Here is a 13,759-nt window from a genome sequence, read left to right as displayed (position 1 = left end):
ATCTCAGCACCACCCTCTCATCAAATACTCCTACAACAGGATCTCAGCACCACCCTCTCATCAAATACTCCTACAACAGGATCTCAGCACCACCCTCTCATCAAATACTCCTACAAGAGGGCCTAAGCACTACCCTCTCATCAAATACTCCTACAAGAGGGCCTGAGCACTACACTCTCATCAAATACTCCTACAACAGGATCTCAGCACAACCCTCTCATCAAATACTCCTACAACAGGATCTCAGCACAACCCTCTCATCAAATACTCCTACAACAGGATCTCAGCACCATCCTCTCATCAAATACTCCTACAACAGGATCTCAACACCACCCTCTCATCAAATACTCCTACAACAGGATCTCAACACCATCCTCTCATCAAATACTCCTACAACAGGATCTCAGCACCACCCTCTCATCAAATACTCCTACAACAGGATCTCAGCACCACCCTCTCATCAAATACTCCTACAACAGGATCTCAGCACCACCCTCTCATCAAATACTCCTACAACAGGATCTCAGCACCACCCTCTCATCAAATACTCCTACAACAGGATCTCAACACCACCCTCTCATCAAATACTCCTACAACAGGATCTCAGCACTACCCTCTCATCAAATACTCCGACAACAGGATCTCAGCACCACCCTCTCATCAAATACTCCTACAACAGGATCTCAGCACCACCCTCTCATCAAATACTCCTACAACAGGATCTCAACACCACCCTCTCATCAAATACTCCTACAACAGGATCTCAACACCACCCTCTCATCAAATACTCCTACAACAGGATCTCAACACCACACTCTCATCAAATACTCCTACAACAGGATCTCAACACCACCCTCTCATCAAATACTCCTACAACAGGATCTCAGCACCACCCTCTCATCAAATACTCCTACAACAGGATCTCAGCACCACCCTCTCATCAAATACTCCTACAACAGGATCTCAACACCACCCTCTCATCAAATACTCCGACAACAGGATCTCAGCACCACCCTCTCATCAAATACTCCTACAAGAGGGCCTGAGCACTACACTCTCATCAAATACTCCTACAACAGGAACTCAGCACAACCCTCTCATCAAATACTCCTACAACAGGATCTCAGCACCACCCTCTCATCAAATACTCCTACAACAGGATCTCAGCACCACCCTCTCATCAAATACTCCTACAAGAGGGCCTGAGCACTACCCTCTCATCAAATACTCCTACAAGAGGGCCTGAGCACTACCCTCTCATCAAATACTCCTACAACAGGATCTCAGCACAACCCTCTCATCAAATACTCCTACAACAGGATCTCAGCACAACCCTCTCATCAAATACTCCTACAACAGGATCTCAGCACCATCCTCTCATCAAATACTCCTACAACAGGATCTCAACACCACCCTCTCATCAAATACTCCTACAACAGGATCTCAACACCATCCTCTCATCAAATACTCCTACAACAGGATCTCAACACCACCCTCTCATCAAATACTCCTACAACAGGATCTCAACACCACCCTCTCATCAAATACTCCTACAACAGGATCTCAACACCACCCTCTCATCAAATACTCCTACAACAGGATCTCAGCACAACCCTCTCATCAAATACTCCTACAGCAGGATCTCAGCACCACCCTCTCATCAAATACTCCTACAACAGGATCTCAGCACCACCCTCTCATCAAATACTACAACAGGATCTCAACACCACCCTCTCATCAAATACTCCTACAACAGGATCTCAGCACCACCCTCTCATCAAATACTCCTACAACAGGATCTCAGCACCACCCTCTCATCAAATACTCCTACAACAGGATCTCAACACCACCCTCTCATCAAATACTCCTACAACAGGATCTCAGCACCACCCTCTCATCAAATACTCCTACAAGAGGGCCTGAGCACTACCCTCTCATCAAATACTCCTACAAGAGGGCCTGAGCACTACCCTCTCATCAAATACTCCTACAAAAGGATCTCAGCACCACCCTCTTTTCAAATACTCCTACAAGAGGGCCTGAGCACTACCCTCTCATCAAATACTCCTACAACAGGATCTCAGCACAACCCTCTCATCAAATACTCCTACAACAGGATCTCAGCACTACCCTCTCATCAAATACTCCAACAGGATCTCAGTACAACCCTCTCATCAAATACTCCTACAACAGGATCTCAGCACAACCTCTCATCAAATACTCCTACAACAGGATCTCAGTACAACCCTCTTATCAAATACTCCTACAACTGGATCTCAGCACCACCCTCTCATCAAATACTCCGACGAGAGGGCCTGAGCACCACCCTCTCATGAAATACTCCTACAACTGGATCTCAGCACCACTGTCTCATCAAATACTCCTACAACAGGATCTCAACACCACCCTCTCATCAAATACTCCTACAACAGGATCTCAGCACCACTGTCTCATCAAATACTCCTACAACTGGATTTCAGCACCACTCTCTCATCAAATACTCCTACAACTGGATCTCAGCACCACTGTCTCATCAAATACTCCTACAACAGGATCTCAACACCACCCTCTCATCAAATACTCCTACAACTGGATCTCAGCACCACTGTCTCATCAAATACTCCTACAACAGGATCTCAACACCACCCTCTCATCAAATACTCCTACAACAGGATCTCAGCACCACCCTCTCATCAAATACTCCTACAACTGGATTTCAGCACCACTCTCTCATCAAATACTCCTACAACTGGATCTCAGCACCACTGTCTCATCAAATACTCCTACAACAGGATCTCAACACCACCCTCTCATCAAATACTCCTACAACAGGATCTCAGCACCACCCTCTCATCAAATACTCCTACAGGAGGGCCTGAGCACCACCCTCTCATCAAATACTCCTACAACTGGATCTCAGCACCACTCTCTCATCAAATACTCCTACAAGAGGGCCTGAGCACCACCCTCTCATCAAATACTCCTACAACAGGATCTCAGCACCACCCTCTCATCAAATTCTCCTTCAACAGGATCTCAGCACCACGCTCTCATCAAATACTCCTACAACAGGATCTCAGCACCACCCTATCATCAAATACTCCTACAACAGGATCTCAGCACCACCCTCTCATCAAATACTCCTACAACAGGATCTCAGCACCACCCTCTCATCAAATACTCCTACAACAGGATCTCAGCACCACCCTCTCATCAAATTCTCCTACTACAGGATCTCAGCACCACCCTATCATCAAATACTCCTACAACAGGATCTCAGCAACATCCTCTCATCAAATACTCCTACAACAGGATCTCAGCACCACCCTATTATCAAATACTCCTACAACAGGATCTCAGCACCACTCTCATCAAATACTCCGACACCAAGGTCTCAGCACTACCCTCTCATCAAATACTCCGACACCAAGGTCTCAGCACTACCTTCTCATCAAATACCCCGACACCAAGGTCTCAGCACTACCCTCTCATCAAATACTCCGACACCAAGGTCTCAGCACTACCCTCTCATCAAATACCCCGACACCAAGGTCTCAGCACTACCCTCTCATCAAATACTCCGACACCAAGGTCTCAGCACTACACTCTCATCAAATACTCCGACACCAAGGTCTCAGCACTACCCTCTCATCAAATACTCCTACAACATGGCCTCAGCACTACCCTCTCATCAAATACTCGAACACCAATGTCTCAGCACTACCCTCTCATCAAATACTCCACCAACATGGCCTCAGCACTACCCTCTCATCAAATACTCCCACAACAGGATTGCAGAACTACCCTCTCATCAAATACTCCCACAACAGGATTGCAGAACTACCCTCTCATTAAATACTCCCACAACATGGCCTCAGCACTACCCTCTCATCAAATACTCCGACACCAAGGTCTCAGCACTACCCTCTCATCAAATACTCCGACACCAAGGTCTCAGCACTACCCTCTCATCAAATACTCGAACACCAAGGCCTCAGCACTACCCTCTCATCAAATACCCTAACACCATGGTCTCAGCACTACCCTCTCATCAAATACTCTGCCAACATGGCCTCAGCACTACCCTCTCATCAAATACTCCTACAACATGGCCTCAGCACTACCCTCTCATCAAATACTCCGCCAACATGGCCTCAGCACTACCCTCTCATCAAATACTCCAACAACATGGCCTCAGCACTACCCTCTCATCAAATACTCCCACAACAGGATTGCAGAACTACCCTCTCATCAAATACCCTGACACCATGGTCTCAGCACTACCCTCTCATCAAATACTCCTACAAGAGGGCCTCAGCACTACCCTCTCATCAAATACTCCCACAACAGGATTGCAGAACTACCCTCTCATCAAATACTCCTACAACATGGCCTCAGCACTACCCGCTCATCAAATACTCCCACAACAGGATTGCAGAACTACCCTCTCATCAAATACTCCTACAACATGGCCTCAGCACTACCCTCTCATCAAATACTCCCACAACAGGATTGCAGAACTACCCTCTCATCAAATACTCCTACAACATGGCCTCAGCACTACCCTCTCATCAAATACTCCTACAACATGGCCTCAGCACTACCCTCTCATCAAATACTCCAACAACATGGCCTCAGCACTACCCTCTCATCAAATACTCCAACAACATGGCCTCAGCACTACCCTCTCATCAAATACCCTGACACCATGGTCTCAGCACTACCATCTCATCAAATACTCCGCCAACATGGCCTCAGCACTACCCTCTCATCAAATACTCCGACACCAAGGTCTCAGCACCACCCTCTCATCAAATAATCCTACAACATGGCCTCAGCACTACCCTCTCATCAAATACTCCTACAACATGGCCTCAGCACTACCCTCTCATCAAATACTCCCACAACAGATTGCAGAACTACCCTCTCATCAAATACCCTGACACCATGGTCTCAGCACTACCCTCATCAAATGCTCCAATAAACGAAGCCTCAGAACTACCCTCTCATCAAATACTCCTACAGCAGGATCTCAGCACCACCCTCTCATCAAATACTCCTACAGCAGGATCTCAGCACCACCCTCTCATCAAATACTCCTACAGCAGGATCTCAGCACCACCCTCTCATCAAATACTCCTACAGCAGGATCTCAGCACCACCCTCTCATCAAATACTCCTACAGCAGGATCTCAGCACTACCCTCTCATCAAATACTCCTACAGCAGGATCTCAGCACCACTCTCATTAAATACTCCTACAGCAGGATCTCAGCACCACCCTCTCATCAAATACTCCTACAGCAGGATCTCAGCACCACCCTCTCATCAAATACTCCTACAGCAGGATCTCAGCACCACCCTCTCATCAAATACTCCTACAACAGGATCTCAGCACCACCCTCTCATCAAATACTCCTACAACAGGATCTCAACACCACCCTCTCATCAAATACTCCTACAACAGGATCTCAGCACTACCCTCTCATCAAATACTCCTACAAGAGGGCCTGAGCACTACCCTCTCATCAAATACTCCTACAAAAGGATCTCAGCACAACCCTCTCATCAAATACTCCTACAACAGGATCTCAGCACCACCCTCTTATCAAATACTCCTGCAAGAGGGCCTGAGCACTACCCTCTCATCAAATACTCCTACAACAGGATCTCAGCACAACCCTCTCATCAAATACTCCTACAACAGGATCTCAGCACTACCCTCTCATCAAATACTCCTACAACAGGATCTCAGTACAACCCTCTCATCAAATACTCCTACAACAGGATCTCAGCACAACCTCTCATCAAATACTCCTACAACAGGATCTCAGTACAACCCTCTCATCAAATACTCCTACAACTGGATCTCAGCACCACCCTCTCATCAAATACTCCGACGAGAGGGCCTGAGCACCACCCTCTCATGAAATACTCCTACAACTGGATCTCAGCACCACTGTCTCATCAAATACTCCTACAACAGGATCTCAACACCACCCTCTCATCAAATACTCCTACAACAGGATCTCAGCACCACTGTCTCATCAAATACTCCTACAACTGGATTTCAGCACCACTCTCTCATCAAATACTCCTACAACTGGATCTCAGCACCACTGTCTCATCAAATACTCCTACAACAGGATCTCAACACCACCCTCTCATCAAATACTCCTACAACAGGATCTCAGCACCACCCTCTCATCAAATACTCCTACAGGAGGGCCTGAGCACCACGCTCTCATCAAATACTCCTACAACTGGATCTCAGCACCACTCTCTCATCAAATACTCCTACAAGAGGGCCTGAGCACCACCCTCTCATCAAATACTCCTACAACAGGATCTCAGCACCACCCTCTTATCAAATTCTCCTTCAACAGGATCTCAGCACCACGCTCTCATCAAATACTCCTACAACAGGATCTCAGCCCCACCCTATCATCAAATACTCCTACAACAGGATCTCAGCACCACTCTCATCAAATACTCCTACAGCAGGATCTCAGCACCACTCTCATCAAATACTCCAACACCAAGGTCTCAGCACTACCCTCTCATCAAATACTCCGACACCAAGGTCTCAGCACTACCTTCTCATCAAATACCCCGACACCAAGGTCTCAGCACTACCCTCTCATCAAATACTCCGACACCAAGGTCTCAGCACTACCCTCTCATCAAATACCCCGACACCAAGGTCTCAGCACTACCCTCTCATCAAATACTCCGACACCAAGGTCTCAGCACTACACTCTCATCAAATACTCCGACACCAAGGTCTCAGCACTACCCTCTCATCAAATACTCCTACAACATGGCCTCAGCACTACCCTCTCATCAAATACTCGAACACCAATGTCTCAGCACTACCCTCTCATCAAATACTCCACCAACATGGCCTCAGCACTACCCTCTCATCAAATACTCCCACAACAGGATTGCAGAACTACCCTCTCATCAAATACCCTGACACCATGGTCTCAGCACTACCCTCTCATCAAATACTCCTACAAGAGGGCCTCAGCACTACCCTCTCATCAAATACTCCCACAACAGGATTGCAGAACTACCCTCTCATCAAATACTCCTACAACATGGCCTCAGCACTACCCGCTCATCAAATACTCCCACAACAGGATTGCAGAACTACCCTCTCATCAAATACTCCTACAACATGGCCTCAGCACTACCCTCTCATCAAATACTCCCACAACAGGATTGCAGAACTACCCTCTCATCAAATACTCCTACAACATGGCCTCAGCACTACCCTCTCATCAAATACTCCTACAACATGGCCTCAGCACTACCCTCTCATCAAATACTCCAACAACATGGCCTCAGCACTACCCTCTCATCAAATACTCCAACAACATGGCCTCAGCACTACCCTCTCATCAAATACCCTGACACCATGGTCTCAGCACTACCATCTCATCAAATACTCCGCCAACATGGCCTCAGCACTACCCTCTCATCAAATACTCCGACACCAAGGTCTCAGCACCACCCTCTCATCAAATACTCCTACAACATGGCCTCAGCACTACCCTCTCATCAAATACTCCTACAACATGGCCTCAGCACTACCCTCTCATCAAATACTCCCACAACAGAATTGCAGAACTACCCTCTCATCAAATACCCTGACACCATGGTCTCAGCACTACCCTCATCAAATGCTCCAATAAACGAAGCCTCAGAACTACCCTCTCATCAAATACTCCTACAGCAGGATCTCAGCACCACCCTCTCATCAAATACTCCTACAGCAGGATCTCAGCACCACCCTCTCATCAAATACTCCTACAGCAGGATCTCAGCACCACCCTCTCATCAAATACTCCTACAGCAGGATCTCAGCACCACCCTCTCATCAAATACTCCTACAGCAGGATCTCAGCACCACCCTCTCATCAAATACTCCTACAGCAGGATCTCAGCACTACCCTCTCATCAAATACTCCTACAGCAGGATCTCAGCACCACTCTCATTAAATACTCCTACAGCAGGATCTCAGCACCACCCTCTCATCAAATACTCCTACAGCAGGATCTCAGCACCACCCTCTCATCAAATACTCCTACAGCAGGATCTCAGCACCACCCTCTCATCAAATACTCCTACAACAGGATCTCAGCACCACCCTCTCATCAAATACTCCTACAACAGGATCTCAACACCACCCTCTCATCAAATACTCCTACAACAGGATCTCAGCACTACCCTCTCATCAAATACTCCTACAAGAGGGCCTGAGCACTACCCTCTCATCAAATACTCCTACAAAAGGATCTCAGCACAACCCTCTCATCAAATACTCCTACAACAGGATCTCAGCACCACCCTCTTATCAAATACTCCTACAAGAGGGCCTGAGCACTACCCTCTCATCAAATACTCCTACAACAGGATCTCAGCACAACCCTCTCATCAAATACTCCTACAACAGGATCTCAGCACTACCCTCTCATCAAATACTCCTACAACAGGATCTCAGTACAACCCTCTCATCAAATACTCCTACAACAGGATCTCAGCACAACCTCTCATCAAATACTCCTACAACAGGATCTCAGTACAACCCTCTCATCAAATACTCCTACAACTGGATCTCAGCACCACCCTCTCATCAAATACTCCGACGAGAGGGCCTGAGCACCACCCTCTCATGAAATACTCCTACAACTGGATCTCAGCACCACTGTCTCATCAAATACTCTTACAACAGGATCTCAACACCACCCTCTCATCAAATACTCCTACAACAGGATCTCAGCACCACTGTCTCATCAAATACTCCTACAACTGGATTTCAGCACCACTCTCTCATCAAATACTCCTACAACTGGATCTCAGCAACACTGTCTCATCAAATACTCCTACAACAGGATCTCAACACCACCCTCTCATCAAATACTCCTACAACAGGATCTCAGCACCACCCTCTCATCAAATACTCCTACAGGAGGGCCTGAGCACCACGCTCTCATCAAATACTCCTACAACTGGATCTCAGCACCACTCTCTCATCAAATACTCCTACAAGAGGGCCTGAGCACCACCCTCTCATCAAATACTCCTACAACAGGATCTCAGCACCACCCTCTTATCAAATTCTCCTTCAACAGGATCTCAGCACCACGCTCTCATCAAATACTCCTACAACAGGATCTCAGCACCACCCTATCATCAAATACTCCTACAACAGGATCTCAGCACCACCCTCTCATCAAATACTCCTACAACAGGATCTCAGCACCACCCTCTCATCAAATACTCCTACAACAGGATCTCAGCACCACCCTCTCATCAAATTCTCCTACTACAGGATCTCAGCACCACCCTATCATCAAATACTCCTACAACTGGATCTCAGCAACACCCTCTCATCAAATACTCCTACAACAGGATCTCAGCACCACCCTATCATCAAATACTCCTACAACAGGATCTCAGCACCACTCTCATCAAATACTCCTACAGCAGGATCTCAGCACCACTCTCATCAAATACTCCAACACCAAGGTCTCAGCACTACCCTCTCATCAAATACTCCGACACCAAGGTCTCAGCACTACCTTCTCATCAAATACCCCGACACCAAGGTCTCAGCACTACCCTCTCATCAAATACTCCGACACCAAGGTCTCAGCACTACCCTCTCATCAAATACCCCGACACCAAGGTCTCAGCACTACCCTCTCATCAAATACTCCGACACCAAGGTCTCAGCACTACACTCTCATCAAATACTCCGACACCAAGGTCTCAGCACTACCCTCTCATCAAATACTCCTACAACATGGCCTCAGCACTACCCTCTCATCAAATACTCGAACACCAATGTCTCAGCACTACCCTCTCATCAAATACTCCACCAACATGGCCTCAGCACTACCCTCTCATCAAATACTCCCACAACAGGATTGCAGAACTACCCTCTCATCAAATACTCCCACAACAGGATTGCAGAACTACCCTCTCATGAAATACTCCCACAACATGGCCTTAGCACTACCCTCTCATCAAATACTCCGACACCAAGGTCTCAGCACTACCCTCTCATAAAATACCCTAACACCATGGTCTCAGCACTACCCTCTCATCAAATACTCTGCCAACATGGCCTCAGCACTACCCTCTCATCAAATAATCCTACAACATGGCCTCAGCACTACCCTCTCATCAAATACTCCGCCAACATGGCCTCAGCACTACCCTCTCATCAAATACTCCAACAACATGGCCTCAGCACTACCCTCTCATCAAATACTCCCACAACAGGATTGCTGAACTACCCTCTCATCAAATACCCTGACACCATGGTCTCAGCACTACCCTCTCATCAAATACTCCTACAAGAGGGCCTCAGCACTACCCTCTCATCAAATACTCCCACAACAGGATTGCAGAACTACCCTCTCATCAAATACTCCTACAACATGGCCTCAGCACTACCCGCTCATCAAATACTCCCACAACAGGATTGCAGAACTACCCTCTCATCAAATACTCCTACAACATGGCCTCAGCACTACCCTCTCATCAAATACTCCCACAACAGGATTGCAGAACTACCCTCTCATCAAATACTCCTACAACATGGCCTCAGCACTACCCTCTCATCAAATACTCCTACAACATGGCCTCAGCACTACCCTCTCATCAAATACTCCAACAACATGGCCTCAGCACTACCCTCTCATCAAATACTCCAACAACATGGCCTCAGCACTACCCTCTCATCAAATACCCTGACACCATGGTCTCAGCACTACCCTCTCATCAAATACTCCGCCAACATGGCCTCAGCACTACCCTCTCATCAAATACTCCGACACCAAGGTCTCAGCACCACCCTCTCATCAAATACTCCTACAACATGGCCTCAGCACTACCCTCTCATCAAATACTCCTACAACATGGCCTCAGCACTACCCTCTCATCAAATACTCCCACAACAGAATTGCAGAACTACCCTCTCATCAAATACCCTGACACCATGGTCTCAGCACTACCCTCATCAAATGCTCCAATAAACGAAGCCTCAGAACTACCCTCTCATCAAATACTCCTACAGCAGGATCTGAGCACCACCCTCTCATCAAATACTCCTACAGCAGGATCTCAGCACCACCCTCTCATCAAATACTCCTACAGCAGGATCTCAGCACCACCCTCTCATCAAATACTCCTACAGCAGGATCTCAGCACCACCCTCTCATCAAATACTCCTACAGCAGGATCTCAGCACCACCCTCTCATCAAATACTCCTACAGCAGGATCTCAGCACTACCCTCTCATCAAATACTCCTACAGCAGGATCTCAGCACCACTCTCATTAAATACTCCTACAGCAGGATCTCAGCACCACCCTCTCATCAAATACTCCTACAGCAGGATCTCAGCACCACCCTCTCATCAAATACTCCTACAGCAGGATCTCAGCACCACCCTCTCATCAAATACTCCTACAGCAGGATCTCAGCACCACCCTCTCATCAAATACTCCTACAGCAGGATCTCAGCACCACCCTCTCATCAAATACTCCTACAGCAGGATCTCAGCACCACCCTCTCATCAAATACTCCTACAACAGGATCTCAGCACCACCCTCTCATCAAATACTCCTACAACAGGATCTCAGCACCACTCTCTCATCAAATACTCCAACAGGATCTCAGCACCACCCTCTCATCAAATACTCCTACAACAGGATCTCAGCACCACCCTCTCATCAAATACTCCGACAACAGGGCCTCAATCACTACTACCCTTTCATCAAATACTCCTACAACAGGATCTCAGCACCACCCTCTCATCAAATACTCCTACAACAGGATCTCAGCACCACCCTCTCATCAAATACTCCTACAACAGGATCTCAGCACCACGCTCTCATCAAATACTCCTACAACAGGATCTCAGCACCACGCTCTCGTCAAATACTCCTACAAGAGGGCCTGAGCACTACACTCTCATCAAATACTCCTACAACAGGAACTCAGCACAACCCTCTCATCAAATACTCCTACAACAGGATCTCAGCACCACCCTCTCATCAAATACTCCTACAACAGGATCTCAGCACCACCCTCTCATCAAATACTCCTACAAGAGGGCCTGAGCACTACCCTCTCATCAAATACTCCTACAAGAGGGCCTGAGCACTACCCTCTCATCAAATACTCCTACAACAGGATCTCAGCACAACCCTCTCATCAAATACTCCTACAACAGGATCTCAGCACAACCCTCTCATCAAATACTCCTACAACAGGATCTCAGCACCATCCTCTCATCAAATACTCCTACAACAGGATCTCAACACCACCCTCTCATCAAATACTCCTACAACAGGATCTCAACACCATCCTCTCATCAAATACTCCTACAACAGGATCTCAACACCACCCTCTCATCAAATACTCCTACAACAGGATCTCAACACCACCCTCTCATCAAATACTCCTACAACAGGATCTCAACACCACCCTCTCATCAAATACTCCTACAACAGGATCTCAGCACAACCCTCTCATCAAATACTCCTACAACAGGATCTCAGCACCACCCTCTCATCAAATACTCCTACAACAGGATCTCAGCACCACCCTCTCATCAAATACTCCTACAACAGGATCTCAACACCACCCTCTCATCAAATACTCCTACAACAGGATCTCAGCACCACCCTCTCATCAAATACTCCGACAACAGGATCTCAGCACCACCCTCTCATCAAATACTCCTACAACAGGATCTCAACACCACCCTCTCATCAAATACTCCTACAACAGGATCTCAGCACCACCCTCTCATCAAATACTCCTACAAGAGGGCCTGAGCACTACCCTCTCATCAAATACTCCTACAAGAGGGCCTGAGCACTACCCTCTCATCAAATACTCCTACAAAAGGATCTCAGCACAACCCTCTCATCAAATACTCCTACAACAGGATCTCAGCACCACCCTCTTATCAAATACTCCTACAAGAGGGCCTGAGCACTACCCTCTCATCAAATACTCCTACAACAGGATCTCAGCACAACCCTCTCATCAAATACTCCTACAACAGGATCTCAGCACTACCCTCTCATCAAATACTCCAACAGGATCTCAGTACAACCCTCTCATCAAATACTCCTACAACAGGATCTCAGCACAACCTCTCATCAAATACTCCTACAACAGGATCTCAGTACAACCCTCTCATCAAATACTCCTACAACTGGATCTCAGCACCACCCCCTCATCAAATACTCCGACGAGAGGGCCTGAGCACCACCCTCTCATGAAATACTCCTACAACTGGATCTCAGCACCACTGTCTCATCAAATACTCCTACAACAGGATCTCAACACCACCCTCTCATCAAATACTCCTACAACAGGATCTCAGCACCACCGTCTCATCAAATACTCCTACAACTGGATTTCAGCACCACTCTCTCATCAAATACTCCTACAACTGGATCTCAGCACCACTGTCTCATCAAATACTCCTACAACAGGATCTCAACACCACCCTCTCATCAAATACTCCGACAACTGGATCTCAGCACCACTGTCTCATCAAATACTCCTACAACAGGATCTCAACACCACCCTCTCATCAAATACTCCTACAACAGGATCTCAGCACCACCCTCTCATCAAATACTCCTACAACTGGATTTCAGCACCACTCTCTCATCAAATACTCCTACAACTGGATCTCAGCACCACTGTCTCATCAAATACTCC

At 47.2% G+C, this 13,759-nt stretch overlaps 1 protein-coding gene across 1 annotated transcript in view; it reads right to left on the bottom strand.

Moving 5' to 3' along the window:
* LOC137428690 (uncharacterized) overlaps positions 1-13,759 on the bottom strand; it is a 220,452-nt gene that overhangs the window by 116,981 nt on the left and 89,712 nt on the right. The gene's annotated exons all lie outside the window — the stretch shown is intronic.

The sequence above is a fragment of the Myxine glutinosa genome, chromosome 5, assembly GCF_964187855.1.
Source record: "Myxine glutinosa chromosome 5, kmMyxGlut1.1, whole genome shotgun sequence".
Lineage (NCBI taxonomy): Eukaryota > Metazoa > Chordata > Myxini > Myxiniformes > Myxinidae > Myxine > Myxine glutinosa.
The sequence above is the reverse complement of the archived record's forward strand: the minus strand, read 5'-3'. Positions and strand labels throughout refer to the sequence as shown.